The 18632-nt window shown below is 53.0% G+C and overlaps 1 protein-coding gene across 1 annotated transcript in view; it reads right to left on the reverse strand.

Annotated features, from left to right (window-relative positions):
• Positions 1-18425, reverse strand: part of LOC140403014 (OTU domain-containing protein 7B-like) — a 185927-nt gene extending 167502 nt beyond the window's left edge. Inside the window, 1 exon segment of the mRNA XM_072490668.1 lies at positions 17946-18425. The gene's annotated coding sequence lies outside the window, so the exon portion shown is untranslated.
• Between the last annotated feature and the right edge of the window lie 207 nt (positions 18426-18632).

Below are 18632 nucleotides of genomic sequence, written 5' to 3' on the forward strand. Positions count from 1 at the left end.
GGATTTGGTTTTGGGTAATGAACCAGGCCAGGTGTTGGATTTGGAGGTAGGTGAGCACTTTGGGGACAGTGACCACAATTCGGTGACGTTTACGTTAAGGATGGAAAGGGATAAGTATACACCGCAGGGCAAGAGTTATAGCTGGGGGAAGGGAAATTATGATGCCATTAGACGTGACTTGGGGGGGATAAGGTGGAGAAGTAGGCTGCAAGTTTTGGACACACTGGATAAGTGGAGCTTGTTCAAGGATCAGCTATTGCGTGTTCTTGATAAGTATGTACCGGTCAGGCAGGGAGGAAGGTGCCAAGCGAGGGAACCGTGGTTTACCAAAGAAGTGGAATCTCTTGTTAAGAGGAAGAAGGAGGCCTATGTGAAGATGAGGTGTGAAGTTTCAGTTGGGGCGATGGATAGTTACAAGGTAGCGAGGAAGGATCTAAAGAGAGAGCTAAGACGAGCAAGGAGGGGACATGAGAAGTATTTGGCAGGAAGGATCAAGGAAAACCCAAAAGCTTTCTATAGGTATGTCAGGAATAAGCGAATGACTAGGGACAGAGTAGGACCAGTCAAGGACAGGGATGGGAAGTTGTGTGTAGAGTCTGAAGAGATAGGCGAGATACTAAATGAATATTTTTCGTCAGTATTCACTCAGGAAAAAGATAATGTTGTGGAGGAGAATGCTGAGCTCCAGGTAAATAGATTAGATGGCATTGAGGTAAGTAGGGAAGAGGTGTTGGCAATTCTGGACAGGCTGAAAATAGATAAGTCCCCGGGGCCTGATGGGATTTATCCTAGGATTCTCTGGGAGGCCAGGGAAGAGATTGCTGGACCATTGGCTTTGATTTTTATGTCATCATTGGATACAGGAATAGTGCCAGAGGACTGGAGGATAGCAAATGTGGTCCCTTTGTTCAAAAAGGGGAGCAGAGACAACCCCGGCAACTATAGACCGGTGAGCCTCACGTCTGTAGTGGGTAAAGTCTTGGAGGGCATTATAAGAGACAAGATTTATAATCATCTAGATAGGAATAATATGATCAGGGATAGTCAGCATGGCTTTGTGAAGGGTAGGTCATGCCTCACAAACCTTATCGAGTTCTTTGAGAAGGTGACTGAACAGGTAGACGAGGGTAGAGCAGTTGATGTGGTGTATATGGATTTCAGCAAAGCGTTTGATAAGGTTCCCCACGGTAGGCTATTGCAGAAAATACGGAGGCTGGGGATTGAGGGTGATTTAGAGATGTGGATCAGAAATTGGCTAGCTGAAAGAAGACAGAGGGTGGTGGTTGATGGGAAATGTTCAGAATGGAGTTCTGTCACAAGTGGAGTACCACAAGGATCTGTTCTGGGGCCGTTGCTGTTTGTCATTTTTATCAATGACCTAGAGGAAGGCGCAGAAGGGTGGGTGAGTAAATTTGCAGACGATACTAAAGTCGGTGGTGTTGTCGATAGTGAGGAAGGAAGTAGCAGGTTACAGAGGGATATAGATAAGCTGCAGTGCTGGGCTGAGAGGTGGCAAATGGAGTTTAATGTAGAGAAGTGTGAGGTGATTCACTTTGGAAGGAAAAACAGGAATGTGGAATATGTGGCTAATGGAAAAGTTCTTGAAAGTGTGGATGAGCAGAGGGATCTAGGTGTCCATGTACATAGATCCCTGAAAGTTGCCACCCAGGTTGATAGGGTGGTGAAGAAGGCCTATGGAGTGTTGGCCTTTATTGGTAGAGGGATTGAGTTCCGGAGTCAGGAGGTCATGTTGCAGCTGTACAGAACTCTGGTACGGCCGCATTTGGAGTATTGCGTACAGTTCTGGTCACCGCATTATAGGAAGGACGTGGAGGCTTTGGAACGGGTGCAGAGGAGATTTACCAGGATGTTGCCTGGTATGGAGGGAAAATCTTATGAGGAAAGGCTGATGGACTTGAGGTTGTTTTCGTTAGAGAGAAGAAGGTTAAGAGGAGACTTAATAGAGGCATACAAAATGATCAGAGGGTTAGATAGGGTGGACAGTGAGAGCCTTCTCCCGCGGATGGAAATGGCTAGCACGAGGGGACATAGCCTTAAACTGAGGGGTAATAGATATAGGACAGAGGTCAGGGGTAGGTTCTTTACGCAAAGAGTAGTGAGGCCGTGGAATGCCCTACCTGCTACAGTAGTGAACTCGCCAACATTAAGGGCATTTAAAAGTTTATTGGATAAACATATGGATGATAATGGTATAGTGTAGGTTAGATGGCTTTTGTTTCGGTGCAACATCGTGGGCCGAAGGGCCTGTACTGCGCTGTATTGTTCTATGTTCTATGTTATACAGTGACAGACCCGTGCCCACCAGTACTGTACCCCAGTGTTATACAGTGAGACCCGTCCCCACCAGTACTATACCCCAGTGTTATACAGTGACAGACCCGTCCCCGCCAGTACTATACCCCAGTGTTATACAGTGAGACCCGTTCCCACCAGTACTATACCCCAGTGTTATACAGTGAGACCCGTCCCCACCAGTACTGTACCCCAGTGTTATACAGCGACAGACCCGTCCCCACCAGTACTGTACCCCAGTGTTATACAGTGACAGACCCGTGCCCACCAGTACTGTACCCCAGTGTTATACAGTGAGACCCGTCCCCACCAGTACTATACCCCAGTGTTATACAGTGACAGACCCGTCCCCGCCAGTACTATACCCCAGTGTTATACAGTGAGACCCGTCCCCACCAGTACTATACCCCAGTGTTATACAGTGACAGACCCGTCCCCGCCAGTACTATACCCCAGTGTTATACAGTGAGACCCGTTCCCACCAGTACTATACCCCAGTGTTATGCAGTGAGACCTGTCCCCACCAGTACTGTACCCCAGTGTTATACAGTGACAGACCCGTCCCCACCAGTACTGTACCCCAGTGTTATACAGTGACAGACCCGTCCCCACCAGTACTGTACCCGTGTTATACAGCGACAGACCCGTCCCCACCAGTACTGTACCCCAGTGTTATATAGTGACAGACACATCCCCACCAGTACTGTACCCCAGTGTTATACAGTGACAGACCCGTCCCCACCAGTACTGTACCCCAGTGTTATACAGGGACAGACCCGTCCCCACCAGTACTGTACCCCAGTGTTATACAGTGACAGACCTGTCCCCACCAGTACTGTACCCCAGTGTTATACAGCGACAGACCCGTCCCCACCAGTACTGTACCCCAGTGTTATACAGCGACAAATCCATCCCCACCAGTACTGTACCCCAGTGTTATACAGCGACAGACCCATCCCCACCAGTACTGTACCCCAGTGTTATATAGTGACAGACACATCCCCACCAGTACTGTACCCCAGTGTTATACAGTGACAGACCCGTCTCCACCAGTACTGTACCCCAGTGTTATACAGTGACAGACCCGTCCCCACCAGTACTGTACCCCAGAGGTATACAGTGACAGACCCGTCCCCCCCAGTACTGTACCCCAGTGTTATACAGTGACAGACCCGTCCCCACCAGAACTGTACCCCAGTGTTATACAGTGACAGACCCGTCCCCACCAGCACTGTGCCCCAGTGTTATACAGTGGCATACCCGCCCCCAGCAGTACTTAACCCCAGAATTATTCAGTGACAGGCACTTCCCCACCAGTACTGTACCCCAGTGTTATACAGTGACAGACCCGTCCCCAACAGTGCTGTACCCCAGTGGAACCAGTGACAGACCCGTCTCCACCAGTACTGTACCCCAGTGTCATAGTGACAGACCCGTCCCCACCAGTACTATACCCCAGTGTTATACAGTGACAGACCCGTCCCCGCCAGTACTATACCCCAGTGTTATACAGTGAGACCCGTTCCCACCAGTACTATACCCCAGTGTTATACAGTGAGACCTGTCCCCACCAGTACTGTACCCCAGTGTTATACAGTGACAGACCCGTCCCCACCAGTACTGTACCCCAGTGTTATACAGTGACAGACCCGTCCCCACCAGTACTGTACCCCAGTGTTATACAGCAACAGACCCGTCCCCACCAGTACTGTACCCCAGGGTTATACAGTGACAGACCCGTCCCCGCCAGTACTATACCCCAGTGTTTTACAGTGAGACCCGTCCCCACCAGTACTATACCCCAGTGTTATACAGTGACAGGCCAGTCCCCACCGGTACTGTACCCCAGTGTTATACAGTGGCAGACCCGCCCCCAGCAGTACTTAACCCCAGAATTATTCAGTGACAGGCCCATCCCCACCAGTGCTGTACCCCAGTGTTATACAGTGACAGACTCGTCCCCACCAGTGCTGTACCCCAGTGGAACCAGTGACAGACCCGTCTCCACCAGTACTGTACCCCAGCGTTATACAGTGACAGACCGTTCCCCACCTGTACTGTACCCCAGTGTTATACAGTGACAGACCCGTCCCCACCGGTACTGTACCCCAGTGTTATACAGTGACAGACCCTTCCCCACCGGTAATGTACCCCAGTGTTATACAGTGACAGACCCGTCCTCACCGGTACTGTACCCCAGTGTTATACAGTGACAGACCCATCCACACCAGTACTGTACCCCAGTGTTATAGTGACAGACCCGTCCCCACCGGTACTGTACCCCAGTGTTATACAGTGACAGACCCATCCCCACCAGCACTGTACCCCAGTGTTATACAGTGAGACCCGTCCCCACCAGTACTGTACCCCAATGTCTCGGATCGTGTTTTCCGGGTCCTTAAGGGGGAGGGGGAGCAGCCCCAAGTCGTGGTCCACATTGGCACTAACGACATAGGTAGGAAAGGGGATAAGGATGTCAGGCAGGCTTTCAGGGAGCTAGGATGGAAGCTCAGAACTAGAACAAACAGAGTTGTTATCTCTGGGTTGTTGCCCGTGCCACGTGATAGTGAGATGAGGAATAGGGAGAGAGAGCAATTAAACACGTGGCTACAGGGATGGTGCAGGCGGGAGGGATTCAGATTTCTGGATAACTGGGGCGCTTTCTGGGGAAGGTGGGACCTCTACAGACAGGATGGTCTACATCTGAACCTGCGGGGCACAAATATCCTGGGGGGGAGATTTGTTAGTGCTCTTTGGGGGGGTTTAAACTAATGCAGCAGGGGCATGGGAACCTGGATTGTAGTTTTAGGGTAAGGGAGAATGAGAGTATAGAGGTCAGGAGCTCAGATTTGACGTCGGAGGAGGGGGCCAGTGTTCAGGTAGGTGGTTTGAAGTGTGTCTACTTCAATGCCAGGAGTATACGAAATAAGGTAGGGGAACTGGCAGCATGGGTTGGTACCTGGGACTTCGATGTTGTGGCCATTTCGGAGACGTGGATAGAGCAGGGACAGGAATGGATGTTGCAGGTTCCGGGGTTTAGGTGTTTTAGTAAGCTCAGGGAAGGAGGCAAAAGAGGGGGAGGTGTGGCGCTGCTAGTCAAGAGCAGTATTACGGTGGCGGAGAGGATGCTAGATGGGGACTCATCTTCCGAGGTAGTATGGGCTGAGGTTAGAAACAGGAAAGGAGAGGTCACCCTGTTGGGAGTTTTCTATAGGCCTCCAAATAGTTCTAGGGATGTAGAGGAAAGGATGGCGAAGATGATCCTGGATATGAGCGAAAGTAACAGGGTAGTTATTATGGGAGACTTTAACTTTCCAAATATTGACTGGAAAAGATATAGTTCGAGTACATTAGATGGGTCGTTTTTTGTTCAGTGTGTGCAGGAGGGTTTCCTGACACAGTTTGTTGACAGGCCAACAAGAGGTGAGGCCACATTGGATTTGGTTTTGGGTAATGAACCAGGCCAGGTGTTGGATTTGGAGGTAGGTGAGCACTTTGGGGACAGTGACCACAATTCGGTGACGTTTACGTTAAGGATGGAAAGGGATAAGTATACACCGCAGGGCAAGAGTTATAGCTGGGGGAAGGGAAATTATGATGCCATTAGACGTGACTTGGGGGGGATAAGGTGGAGAAGTAGGCTGCAAGTTTTGGACACACTGGATAAGTGGAGCTTGTTCAAGGATCAGCTATTGCGTGTTCTTGATAAGTATGTACCGGTCAGGCAGGGAGGAAGGTGCCAAGCGAGGGAACCGTGGTTTACCAAAGAAGTGGAATCTCTTGTTAAGAGGAAGAAGGAGGCCTATGTGAAGATGAGGTGTGAAGTTTCAGTTGGGGCGATGGATAGTTACAAGGTAGCGAGGAAGGATCTAAAGAGAGAGCTAAGACGAGCAAGGAGGGGACATGAGAAGTATTTGGCAGGAAGGATCAAGGAAAACCCAAAAGCTTTCTATAGGTATGTCAGGAATAAGCGAATGACTAGGGACAGAGTAGGACCAGTCAAGGACAGGGATGGGAAGTTGTGTGTAGAGTCTGAAGAGATAGGCGAGATACTAAATGAATATTTTTCGTCAGTATTCACTCAGGAAAAAGATAATGTTGTGGAGGAGAATGCTGAGCTCCAGGTAAATAGATTAGATGGCATTGAGGTAAGTAGGGAAGAGGTGTTGGCAATTCTGGACAGGCTGAAAATAGATAAGTCCCCGGGGCCTGATGGGATTTATCCTAGGATTCTCTGGGAGGCCAGGGAAGAGATTGCTGGACCATTGGCTTTGATTTTTATGTCATCATTGGATACAGGAATAGTGCCAGAGGACTGGAGGATAGCAAATGTGGTCCCTTTGTTCAAAAAGGGGAGCAGAGACAACCCCGGCAACTATAGACCGGTGAGCCTCACGTCTGTAGTGGGTAAAGTCTTGGAGGGCATTATAAGAGACAAGATTTATAATCATCTAGATAGGAATAATATGATCAGGGATAGTCAGCATGGCTTTGTGAAGGGTAGGTCATGCCTCACAAACCTTATCGAGTTCTTTGAGAAGGTGACTGAACAGGTAGACGAGGGTAGAGCAGTTGATGTGGTGTATATGGATTTCAGCAAAGCGTTTGATAAGGTTCCCCACGGTAGGCTATTGCAGAAAATACGGAGGCTGGGGATTGAGGGTGATTTAGAGATGTGGATCAGAAATTGGCTAGCTGAAAGAAGACAGAGGGTGGTGGTTGATGGGAAATGTTCAGAATGGAGTTCTGTCACAAGTGGAGTACCACAAGGATCTGTTCTGGGGCCGTTGCTGTTTGTCATTTTTATCAATGACCTAGAGGAAGGCGCAGAAGGGTGGGTGAGTAAATTTGCAGACGATACTAAAGTCGGTGGTGTTGTCGATAGTGAGGAAGGAAGTAGCAGGTTACAGAGGGATATAGATAAGCTGCAGTGCTGGGCTGAGAGGTGGCAAATGGAGTTTAATGTAGAGAAGTGTGAGGTGATTCACTTTGGAAGGAAAAACAGGAATGTGGAATATGTGGCTAATGGAAAAGTTCTTGAAAGTGTGGATGAGCAGAGGGATCTAGGTGTCCATGTACATAGATCCCTGAAAGTTGCCACCCAGGTTGATAGGGTGGTGAAGAAGGCAGAGGTGGTGAAGAAGGCCTATGGAGTGTTGGCCTTTATTGGTAGAGGGATTGAGTTCCGGAGTCAGGAGGTCATGTTGCAGCTGTACAGAACTCTGGTACGGCCGCATTTGGAGTATTGCGTACAGTTCTGGTCACCGCATTATAGGAAGGACGTGGAGGCTTTGGAACGGGTGCAGAGGAGATTTACCAGGATGTTGCCTGGTATGGAGGGAAAATCTTATGAGGAAAGGCTGATGGACTTGAGGTTGTTTTCGTTAGAGAGAAGAAGGTTAAGAGGAGACTTAATAGAGGCATACAAAATGATCAGAGGGTTAGATAGGGTGGACAGTGAGAGCCTTCTCCCGCGGATGGAAATGGCTAGCACGAGGGGACATAGCCTTAAACTGAGGGGTAATAGATATAGGACAGAGGTCAGGGTAGGTTCTTTACGCAAAGAGTAGTGAGGCCGTGGAATGCCCTACCTGCTACAGTAGTGAACTCGCCAACATTAAGGGCATTTAAAAGTTTATTGGATAAACATATGGATGATAATGGTATAGTGTAGGTTAGATGGCTTTTGTTTCGGTGCAACATCGTGGGCCGAAGGGCCTGTACTGCGCTGTATTGTTCTATGTTCTATGTTATACAGTGACAGACCCGTGCCCACCAGTACTGTACCCCAGTGTTATACAGTGAGACCCGTCCCCACCAGTACTATACCCCAGTGTTATACAGTGACAGACCCGTCCCCGCCAGTACTATACCCCAGTGTTATACAGTGAGACCCGTTCCACCAGTACTATACCCCAGTGTTATACAGTGAGACCCGTCCCCACCAGTACTGTACCCCAGTGTTATACAGCGACAGACCCGTCCCCACCAGTACTGTACCCCAGTGTTATACAGTGACAGACCCGTGCCCACCAGTACTGTACCCCAGTGTTATACAGTGAGACCCGTCCCCACCAGTACTATACCCCAGTGTTATACAGTGACAGACCCGTCCCCGCCAGTTACTATACCCCAGTGTTATACAGTGAGACCCGTCCCCACCAGTACTATACCCAGTGTTATACAGTGACAGACCCGTCCCCGCCAGTACTATACCCCAGTGTTATACAGTGAGACCCGTTCCCACCAGTACTATACCCCAGTGTTATGCAGTGAGACCTGTCCCCACCAGTACTGTACCCCAGTGTTATACAGTGACAGACCCGTCCCCACCAGTACTGTACCCCAGTGTTATACAGTGACAGACCCGTCCCCACCAGTACTGTACCCGTGTTATACAGCGACAGACCCGTCCCCACCAGTACTGTACCCCAGTGTTATATAGTGACAGACACATCCCCACCAGTACTGTACCCCAGTGTTATACAGTGACAGACCCGTCCCCACCAGTACTGTACCCCAGTGTTATACAGGGACAGACCCGTCCCCACCAGTACTGTACCCCAGTGTTATACAGTGACAGACCTGTCCCCACCAGTACTGTACCCCAGTGTTATACAGCGACAGACCCGTCCCCACCAGTACTGTACCCCAGTGTTATACAGCGACAAATCCATCCCCACCAGTACTGTACCCCAGTGTTATACAGCGACAGACCCATCCCCACCAGTACTGTACCCCAGTGTTATATAGTGACAGACACATCCCCACCAGTACTGTACCCCAGTGTTATACAGTGACAGACCCGTCTCCACCAGTACTGTACCCCAGTGTTATACAGTGACAGACCGTCCCCACCAGTACTGTACCCCAGAGGTATACAGTGACAGACCCGTCCCCCCCAGTACTGTACCCCAGTGTTATACAGTGACAGACCCGTCCCCACCAGAACTGTACCCCAGTGTTATACAGTGACAGACCCGTCCCCACCAGCACTGTGCCCCAGTGTTATACAGTGGCATACCCGCCCCCAGCAGTACTTAACCCCAGAATTATTCAGTGACAGGCACTTCCCCACCAGTACTGTACCCCAGTGTTATACAGTGACAGACCCGTCCCCAACAGTGCTGTACCCCAGTGGAACCAGTGACAGACCCGTCTCCACCAGTACTGTACCCCAGTGTCATAGTGACAGACCCGTCCCCACCAGTACTATACCCCAGTGTTATACAGTGACAGACCCGTCCCCGCCAGTACTATACCCCAGTGTTATACAGTGAGACCCGTTCCCACCAGTACTATACCCCAGTGTTATACAGTGAGACCTGTCCCCACCAGTACTGTACCCCAGTGTTATACAGTGACAGACCCGTCCCCACCAGTACTGTACCCCAGTGTTATACAGTGACAGACCCGTCCCCACCAGTACTGTACCCCAGTGTTATACAGCGACAGACCCGTCCCCACCAGTACTGTACCCCAGGGTTATACAGTGACAGACCCGTCCCCGCCAGTACTATACCCCAGTGTTTTACAGTGAGACCCGTCCCCACCAGTACTATACCCCAGTGTTATACAGTGACAGGCCAGTCCCCACCGGTACTGTACCCCAGTGTTATACAGTGGCAGACCCGCCCCCAGCAGTACTTAACCCCAGAATTATTCAGTGACAGGCCCATCCCCACCAGTGCTGTACCCCAGTGTTATACAGTGACAGACTCGTCCCCACCAGTGCTGTACCCCAGTGGAACCAGTGACAGACCCGTCTCCACCAGTACTGTACCCCAGCGTTATACAGTGACAGGACCGTTCCCCACCTGTACTGTACCCCAGTGTTATACAGTGACAGACCCGTCCCCACCGGTACTGTACCCCAGTGTTATACAGTGACAGACCCTTCCCCACCGGTAATGTACCCCAGTGTTATACAGTGACAGACCCGTCCTCACCGGTACTGTACCCCAGTGTTATACAGTGACAGACCCATCCACACCAGTACTGTACCCCAGTGTTATAGTGACAGACCCGTCCCCACCGGTACTGTACCCCAGTGTTATACAGTGACAGACCCATCCCCACCAGCACTGTACCCCAGTGTTATACAGTGAGACCCGTCCCACCAGTACTGTACCCCAATGTCTCGGATCGTGTTTTCCGGGTCCTTAAGGGGGAGGGGGAGCAGCCCCAAGTCGTGGTCCACATTGGCACTAACGACATAGGTAGGAAAGGGGATAAGGATGTCAGGCAGGCTTTCAGGGAGCTAGGATGGAAGCTCAGAACTAGAACAAACAGAGTTGTTATCTCTGGGTTGTTGCCCGTGCCACGTGATAGTGAGATGAGGAATAGGGAGAGAGAGCAATTAAACACGTGGCTACAGGGATGGTGCAGGCGGGAGGGATTCAGATTTCTGGATAACTGGGGGCGCTTTCTGGGGAAGGTGGGACCTCTACAGACAGGATGGTCTACATCTGAACCTGCGGGGCACAAATATCCTGGGGGGGAGATTTGTTAGTGCTCTTTGGGGGGGTTTAAACTAATGCAGCAGGGGCATGGGAACCTGGATTGTAGTTTTAGGGTAAGGGAGAATGAGAGTATAGAGGTCAGGAGCTCAGATTTGACGTCGGAGGAGGGGGCCAGTGTTCAGGTAGGTGGTTTGAAGTGTGTCTACTTCAATGCCAGGAGTATACGAAATAAGGTAGGGGAACTGGCAGCATGGGTTGGTACCTGGGACTTCGATGTTGTGGCCATTTCGGAGACGTGGATAGAGCAGGGACAGGAATGGATGTTGCAGGTTCCGGGGTTTAGGTGTTTTAGTAAGCTCAGGGAAGGAGGCAAAAGAGGGGGAGGTGTGGCGCTGCTAGTCAAGAGCAGTATTACGGTGGCGGAGAGGATGCTAGATGGGGACTCATCTCCGAGGTAGTATGGGCTGAGGTTAGAAACAGGAAAGGAGAGGTCACCCTGTTGGGAGTTTTCTATAGGCCTCCAAATAGTTCTAGGGATGTAGAGGAAAGGATGGCGAAGATGATCCTGGATATGAGCGAAAGTAACAGGGTAGTTATTATGGGAGACTTTAACTTTCCAAATATTGACTGGAAAAGATATAGTTCGAGTACATTAGATGGGTCGTTTTTTGTTCAGTGTGTGCAGGAGGGTTTCCTGACACAGTTTGTTGACAGGCCAACAAGAGGTGAGGCCACATTGGATTTGGTTTTGGGTAATGAACCAGGCCAGGTGTTGGATTTGGAGGTAGGTGAGCACTTTGGGGACAGTGACCACAATTCGGTGACGTTTACGTTAAGGATGGAAAGGGATAAGTATACACCGCAGGGCAAGAGTTATAGCTGGGGGAAGGGAAATTATGATGCCATTAGACGTGACTTGGGGGGGATAAGGTGGAGAAGTAGGCTGCAAGTTTTGGACACACTGGATAAGTGGAGCTTGTTCAAGGATCAGCTATTGCGTGTTCTTGATAAGTATGTACCGGTCAGGCAGGGAGGAAGGTGCCAAGCGAGGGAACCGTGGTTTACCAAAGAAGTGGAATCTCTTGTTAAGAGGAAGAAGGAGGCCTATGTGAAGATGAGGTGTGAAGTTTCAGTTGGGGCGATGGATAGTTACAAGGTAGCGAGGAAGGATCTAAAGAGAGAGCTAAGACGAGCAAGGAGGGACATGAGAAGTATTTGGCAGGAAGGATCAAGGAAAACCCAAAAGCTTTCTATAGGTATGTCAGGAATAAGCGAATGACTAGGGACAGAGTAGGACCAGTCAAGGACAGGGATGGGAAGTTGTGTGTAGAGTCTGAAGAGATAGGCGAGATACTAAATGAATATTTTTCGTCAGTATTCACTCAGGAAAAAGATAATGTTGTGGAGGAGAATGCTGAGCTCCAGGTAAATAGATTAGATGGCATTGAGGTAAGTAGGGAAGAGGTGTTGGCAATTCTGGACAGGCTGAAAATAGATAAGTCCCCGGGGCCTGATGGGATTTATCCTAGGATTCTCTGGGAGGCCAGGGAAGAGATTGCTGGACCATTGGCTTTGATTTTTATGTCATCATTGGATACAGGAATAGTGCCAGAGGACTGGAGGATAGCAAATGTGGTCCCTTTGTTCAAAAAGGGGAGCAGAGACAACCCCGGCAACTATAGACCGGTGAGCCTCACGTCTGTAGTGGGTAAAGTCTTGGAGGGCATTATAAGAGACAAGATTTATAATCATCTAGATAGGAATAATATGATCAGGGATAGTCAGCATGGCTTTGTGAAGGGTAGGTCATGCCTCACAAACCTTATCGAGTTCTTTGAGAAGGTGACTGAACAGGTAGACGAGGGTAGAGCAGTTGATGTGGTGTATATGGATTTCAGCAAAGCGTTTGATAAGGTTCCCCACGGTAGGCTATTGCAGAAAATACGGAGGCTGGGGATTGAGGGTGATTTAGAGATGTGGATCAGAAATTGGCTAGCTGAAAGAAGACAGAGGGTGGTGGTTGATGGGAAATGTTCAGAATGGAGTTCTGTCACAAGTGGAGTACCACAAGGATCTGTTCTGGGGCCGTTGCTGTTTGTCATTTTTATCAATGACCTAGAGGAAGGCGCAGAAGGGTGGGTGAGTAAATTTGCAGACGATACTAAAGTCGGTGGTGTTGTCGATAGTGAGGAAGGAAGTAGCAGGTTACAGAGGGATATAGATAAGCTGCAGTGCTGGGCTGAGAGGTGGCAAATGGAGTTTAATGTAGAGAAGTGTGAGGTGATTCACTTTGGAAGGAAAAACAGGAATGTGGAATATGTGGCTAATGGAAAAGTTCTTGAAAGTGTGGATGAGCAGAGGATCTAGGTGTCCATGTACATAGATCCCTGAAAGTTGCCACCCAGGTTGATAGGGTGGTGAAGAAGGCCTATGGAGTGTTGGCCTTTATTGGTAGAGGGATTGAGTTCCGGAGTCAGGAGGTCATGTTGCAGCTGTACAGAACTCTGGTACGGCCGCATTTGGAGTATTGCGTACAGTTCTGGTCACCGCATTATAGGAAGGACGTGGAGGCTTTGGAACGGGTGCAGAGGAGATTTACCAGGATGTTGCCTGGTATGGAGGGAAAATCTTATGAGGAAAGGCTGATGGACTTGAGGTTGTTTTCGTTAGAGAGAAGAAGGTTAAGAGGAGACTTAATAGAGGCATACAAAATGATCAGAGGGTTAGATAGGGTGGACAGTGAGAGCCTTCTCCCGCGGATGGAAATGGCTAGCACGAGGGGACATAGCCTTAAACTGAGGGGTAATAGATATAGGACAGAGGTCAGGGGTAGGTTCTTTACGCAAAGAGTAGTGAGGCCGTGGAATGCCCTACCTGCTACAGTAGTGAACTCGCCAACATTAAGGGCATTTAAAAGTTTATTGGATAAACATATGGATGATAATGGTATAGTGTAGGTTAGATGGCTTTTGTTTCGGTGCAACATCGTGGGCCGAAGGGCCTGTACTGCGCTGTATTGTTCTATGTTCTATGTTATACAGTGACAGACCCGTGCCCACCAGTACTGTACCCCAGTGTTATACAGTGAGACCCGTCCCCACCAGTACTATACCCCAGTGTTATACAGTGACAGACCCGTCCCCGCCAGTACTATACCCCAGTGTTATACAGTGAGACCCGTTCCCACCAGTACTATACCCCAGTGTTATACAGTGAGACCCGTCCCCACCAGTACTGTACCCCAGTGTTATACAGCGACAGACCCGTCCCCACCAGTACTGTACCCCAGTGTTATACAGTGACAGACCCGTGCCCACCAGTACTGTACCCCAGTGTTATACAGTGAGACCCGTCCCCACCAGTACTATACCCCAGTGTTATACAGTGACAGACCCGTCCCCGCCAGTACTATACCCCAGTGTTATACAGTGAGACCCGTCCCCACCAGTACTATACCCCAGTGTTATACAGTGACAGACCCGTCCCCGCCAGTACTATACCCCAGTGTTATACAGTGAGACCCGTTCCCACCAGTACTATACCCCAGTGTTATGCAGTGAGACCTGTCCCCACCAGTACTGTACCCCAGTGTTATACAGTGACAGACCCGTCCCCACCAGTACTGTACCCCAGTGTTATACAGTGACAGACCCGTCCCCACCAGTACTGTACCCGTGTTATACAGCGACAGACCCGTCCCCACCAGTACTGTACCCCAGTGTTATATAGTGACAGACACATCCCCACCAGTACTGTACCCCAGTGTTATACAGTGACAGACCCGTCCCCACCAGTACTGTACCCCAGTGTTATACAGGGACAGACCCGTCCCCACCAGTACTGTACCCCAGTGTTATACAGTGACAGACCTGTCCCCACCAGTACTGTACCCCAGTGTTATACAGCGACAGACCCGTCCCCACCAGTACTGTACCCCAGTGTTATACAGCGACAAATCCATCCCCACCAGTACTGTACCCCAGTGTTATACAGCGACAGACCCATCCCCACCAGTACTGTACCCCAGTGTTATATAGTGACAGACACATCCCCACCAGTACTGTACCCCAGTGTTATACAGTGACAGACCCGTCTCCACCAGTACTGTACCCCAGTGTTATACAGTGACAGACCCGTCCCCACCAGTACTGTACCCCAGTGTTATACAGGGACAGACCCGTCCCCACCAGTACTGTACCCCAGTGTTATACAGTGACAGACCTGTCCCCACCAGTACTGCACCCCAGTGTTATACAGTGACAGACCCGTCCCCACCAGTACTGTACCCCAGTGTTATACAGCGACAAATCCATCCCCACCAGTACTGTACCCCAGTGTTATACAGCGACAGACCCATCCCCACCAGTACTATATCCCAGTGTTATATAGTGACAGACACATCCCCACCAGTACTGTACCCCAGTGTTATACAGTGACAGACCCGTCCCCACCAGTACTGTACCCCAGTGTTATACAGTGACAGACCCGTCCCCACCAGTACTGCACCCCAGTGTTATACAGTGACAGACCCATCCCCACCAGTACTGTACCCCAGTGTTATACAGTGACAGACCCGTCCCCACCAGTACTGTATCCCAGTGTTATACAGCGACAGACCCGTCCCCACCAGAACCGGGGGGGGGGGGGGGGGGGGGGGGGGGGGGAAGAGTGGGGGGGGGGAGAGAAAGAGTGGGGGGGGGGGGAGAAAGAGTGAGGGGGGGGGGGAGAGAAAGAGTGAGGGGGGGGGGGAGAGAAAGAGTGAGGGGGGGGAGAGAAAGAGTGAGGGGGGGGGGAGAGAAAGAGTGAGGGGGGGGGAGAGAAAGAGTGAGGGGGGGGAGAAAGAGTGAGGGGGGGGAAAGAGAGTGAGGGGGGGGGAAGAGAGTGAGGGGGGGGAGGAAGAGAGTGAGGGGGGGGAGAAAGAGAGTGAGGGGGGGGGAGAAAGAGTGAGGGGGGGGAGAAAGAGTGAGGGGGGGAGAAAGAGTGAGGGGGGGGGGAGAAAGAGTGAGGGGGGGGGGGAGAAAGAGTGAGGGGGGGGAGAAAGAGTGAGGGGGGGAGAAAGAGTGAGGGGGGGGAGAAGAGTGAGGGGGGGAGAAAGAGTGAGGGGGGGGAGAAAGAGTGAGGGGGGGGAGAAAGAGTGAGGGGGGGGAGAAAGAGTGAGGGGGGGGGGGAGAGAAAGAGTGAGGGGGGGGGAGAGAAAGAGTGAGGGGGGGGGGAGAAAGAGTGAGGGGGGGGGAGAGAAAGAGTGAGGGGGGGGGAGAAAGAGTGAGGGGGGGGGAGAAAGAGTGAGGGGGGGGAGAAAGAGTGAGGGGGGGGAGAAAGAGTGAGGGGGGGGAGAAAGAGTGAGGGGGGGGGGAGAAAGAGTGAGGGGGGGGGGGAAAGAGTGAGGGGGGGGGGAGAAAGAGTGAGGGGGGGGGGGAGAAAGAGTGAGGGGGGGGGGAGAAAGAGTGAGGGGGGGGAGAAAGAGTGAGGGGGGGGGTAGAAAGAGTGAGGGGGGGGAGAAAGAGTGAGGGGGGGGAGAAAGAGTGAGGGGGGGGGGAGAAAGAGTGAGGGGGGGGGAGAAAGAGTGAGGGGGGGGGGAGAAAGAGTGAGGGGGGGGGAGAAAGAGTGAGGGGGGGGGGAGAAAGAGTGAGGGGGGGGGAGAAAGAGTGAGGGGGGGGGGAGAAGAGTGAGGGGGGGGGGAGAAAGAGTGAGGGGGGGGGGAGAAAGAGTGAGGGGGGGGAGAAAGAGTGAGGGGGGGGGAGAAAGAGTGAGGGGGGGGGGAGAAAGAGTGAGGGGGGGGGGAGAAAGAGTGAGGGGGGGGAGAAAGAGTGAGGGGGGGGGAGAAAGAGTGAGGGGGGGGGAGAAAGAGTGAGGGAGAAAGAGTGAGGGGGGGAGAAAGAGTGAGGGGGGGGAGAAAGAGTGAGGGGGGGGGAGAAAGAGTGAGGGGGGGGAGAAAGAGTGAGGGGGGGAGAAAGAGTGAGGGGGGGGGGAAAGAGTGATGGGGCGGGGGAGAAAGAGTGAGGGGGGGGAGAAGGAGTGAGGGGGGGGAGAAGGAGTGAGGGGGGGGGGAGAAAGAGTGAGGGGGGGGAGAAAGAGTGAGGGGGGGGAGAAAGAGTGAGGGGGGGAGAAAGAGTGAGGGGGGGAGAAGAGTGAGGGGGGGAGAAAGAGTGAGGGGGGGGAGAGAAGAGTGAGGGGGGGGGAGAAAGGTGAGGGGGGGGAGAAAGAGTGAGGGGGGGGAGAAAGAGTGAGGGGGGGAGAAGAGTGAGGGGGGGAGAAAGAGTGGGGGGGGGAGAAAGAGTGAGGGGGGGGAGAAAGGTGAGGGGGGGGAGAAAGGTGAGGGGGGGGGGAGAAAGAGTGAGGGGGGGGAGAAAGAGTGAGGGGGGGAGAAAGAGTGAGGGGGGGGAGAAGAGTGAGGGGGGGAGAAAGTGTGAGGGGGGGGGGAGAAGAGTGAGGGGGGGGGAGAAGAGTGAGGGGGGGGAGAAAGAGTGAGGGGGGGAGAAAGAGTGAGGGGGGGGGAGAAAGAGTGAGGGGGGGGAGAAAGAGTGAGGGGGGAGAAGCAGAGTGGGGGGGGGGGAGAGAAAGAGTGAGGGGGGAGAGAAGAGTGAGGGGGGGGAGAAAGAGTGAGGGGGGGGGAGAAGAGTGAGGGGGGGGAGAAAGAGTGAGGGGGGGGGGAGAAAGAGTGAGGGGGGGGGGGGTGAAAGAGTGGGGGGGGGGGGAAGAGTGAGGGGGGGAGAAGAGTGAGGGGGGGGGGTGAAGAGTGAGGGGGGGGAGAAGAGTGAGGGGGGGGGGAGAAAGAGTGAGGGGGGGGGAGAAGAGTGAGGGGGGGGAGAAAGAGTGAGGGGGGGGGGAGAAGAGTGAGGGGGGGGAGAAAGAGTGAGGGGGGGGGGGAGAAGAGTGAGGGGGGGGAGAAAGAGTGAGGGGGGGGGAGAAAGAGTGAGGGGGGGGAGAAAGAGTGAGGGGGGGGGGGAGAAAGAGTGAGGGGGGGGGGAGAAAGAGTGAGGGGGGGGAGAAAGAGTGAGGGGGGGGAGAAAGAGTGAGGGGGGGGGAGAAAGAGTGAGGGGGGGGGAGAAAGAGTGAGGGGGGGGGCGCCTCCATTCCCCTGGGCGGGGTCTATCCCCCCGGGCGGCAGGTTAACTCCAGGCTGAGGCTTGGGGCCTAGCGGAGCGGCTGTGAGGCGAAGCGGCCGCTTACCTGTGCGGGTCTGTGGGCCGCGGGTCTCTGGGCCGCGGGTCCCTCTCTGGCCGTTCCTGTCACTGCCGCCCGGGCTGCGCTGGGCCCCGGTGCCGGGCTGCCGCTCTCCAGGTCCCGGGCTGGTCTGGGCTCCAGGCCGGCTCTCCCTCGCTAGGCCGCGGGCTCCAGGCCGGCTCTCCCTCGCTAGGCCGCGGGCTCCAGGCCGGCTCTCCCTCGCTAGGCCGCGGGCTCCAGGCCGGCTCTCCCTCGCTAGGCCGCGGGCTCCAGGCCGGCTCTCCCTCGCTAGGCCGCGGGCTCCAGGCCGGCTCTCCCTCGCTAGGCCGCGGGCTCCAGGCCGGCTCTCCCTCGCTAGGCCGCGGGCTGGTCTGGGCTCCGGGCCGGGATTCTGTCTCGCTCTCTCGCTCTCTCTCTCTCTGGGCCGCGGCTGGCGGTCCTCCCGGCGCACCCCAACCTGCTGGACTGGAGGACCACGGCGCGGGGGCGGGGCCGACCGCGTTGCCACGGGTTACCCTGGTTTGTGAGGCGCTGGGGGACGGGGCTACGTAACTGGGGGGACGGGGCTACGTAACTGGAGGGACGTGACCCCGGCGTCACCTGGGGCATGACGTCATCACGTCTGGTGACGTCATCGGTATGGCTCATTCCCTCCGCCCCCCAGCCAGGTGGAGGTGATTGGACTGAGTTAGG

Source organism: Scyliorhinus torazame, chromosome 26 (assembly GCF_047496885.1).
Source record: "Scyliorhinus torazame isolate Kashiwa2021f chromosome 26, sScyTor2.1, whole genome shotgun sequence".
Lineage (NCBI taxonomy): Eukaryota > Metazoa > Chordata > Chondrichthyes > Carcharhiniformes > Scyliorhinidae > Scyliorhinus > Scyliorhinus torazame.